Below are 1346 nucleotides of genomic sequence, written 5' to 3' on the forward strand. Positions count from 1 at the left end.
ATCTGTGGTTTTCGAAGAACTTTCACTGATGTTCAGCTAGTTGCAAATGTCTGTGGAAACCTGAGATTTTGCTCTTTTATAGAGTTGTGGAGCAGGCAGGGTCTTATTTCACACACGCACACATACACACAGAGACACGCGCACGCACACACACAGTTCGGCAAGTGTAAACAGTCTTATCTCCAGGAGACTTCTAAAAACAAATAATGATGAAATATCTGCGTGGATGTATGAATGTGGACTGATTCACATATAAACATTATAGTCTTCTGAGTCAGCATAAATTGCATGTAGTCATCAAAAAATATGTTTAAATGTATATTACTGTGGTAATCAGTGTGTTGTTTTACCTGTTGAATAAATTTGAACATTAAGCTACATAACATATTTCAAATGTGCTTTGGTACTATAGGTCAAGCACTGTAAATTTACTCTATAAAGAAATGGGAAACTCAAGACACTGTCAAAGGTACCAAAAAAGCTAACTGTAGCGTGTCTAGTTCCACCCTTTTGGTACTGTTCTGTTGTTTTGGTCAAAAGTGGTATGGTATGGTTTGCATTTTGGTACCTTTTAACAGCGGAAATGGACCGTACCAAACTGTAGCACTCAGTGGAAATGGTCTATTTTTGAGTACTCTTTTCAAAGGGAAGCTCAAACAAACCATGTTGTCGTCTTGTGATTATCAGCCCCATGCCATTTGCATGCGCTCACCGCTCATGTATATTTGAAAATTGACTTGAGCTCGTGATAATAACTTGCGCATAATTATTAAACTGCTTCTCATGTCCGTTTAGAAATGGATTAGGGCAAAAAAAGACCAAATGATTCTTTCAGCAACCTAAAACTGCGATTTTTAAAATTATTGTAATTGCCTTTTGGACTATTATGAACCTTTAAAAGTGGAATTACTTTTTAAAGAGCCCCTATTTTGCCTTATTAAAGGTCATATATTAGTTTTGGGGGTCTCCAACAACAGTCTGATATGCATGTAAGGTCAAAAAACACTTTCATTTTCTTATAATATGCGTTTAGATTTACCTAATCATCTCAACGACGTTGATTGATTCATTTGTTTTCAAACCCCTCCTTAGCAAGATACTAACCTGTGCTGATTGGTTCGATGACCCAGTCTGTTGTGATTGGTCGACTGCGTTCAGCACGAGACAGAGAGAAATGCACATCATGGGTATTGTTTCGTGTCGGCATCGATGCGAACAGGCAAAAATCTGGACAAACAATGAATCATTTAAACGACTCTGAGTCGAGTCTTTTATTAAAAAATTATATTTTTAAACAAGGTGCACTTTCAGATTTAAACCTCAGCTGAATGTTTTCATTCACTTAG

At 36.9% G+C, this 1346-nt stretch overlaps 1 protein-coding gene across 1 annotated transcript in view; it reads right to left on the reverse strand.

The window, feature by feature from the left end:
* wu:fj16a03 (uncharacterized protein LOC335475 homolog) overlaps window positions 1–61 on the reverse strand; it is a 5551-nt gene extending 5490 nt beyond the window's left edge. The window contains exon 1 of the mRNA XM_056471010.1: window positions 1–61. This exon is cut by the window's left edge and continues 51 nt beyond it. The gene's annotated coding sequence lies outside the window, so the exon portion shown is untranslated.
* Between the last annotated feature and the right edge of the window lie 1285 nt (window positions 62–1346).

Source organism: Danio aesculapii, chromosome 13, assembly GCF_903798145.1.
Source record: "Danio aesculapii chromosome 13, fDanAes4.1, whole genome shotgun sequence".
In the NCBI taxonomy this organism is placed as follows: Eukaryota; Metazoa; Chordata; class Actinopteri; order Cypriniformes; family Danionidae; genus Danio; species Danio aesculapii.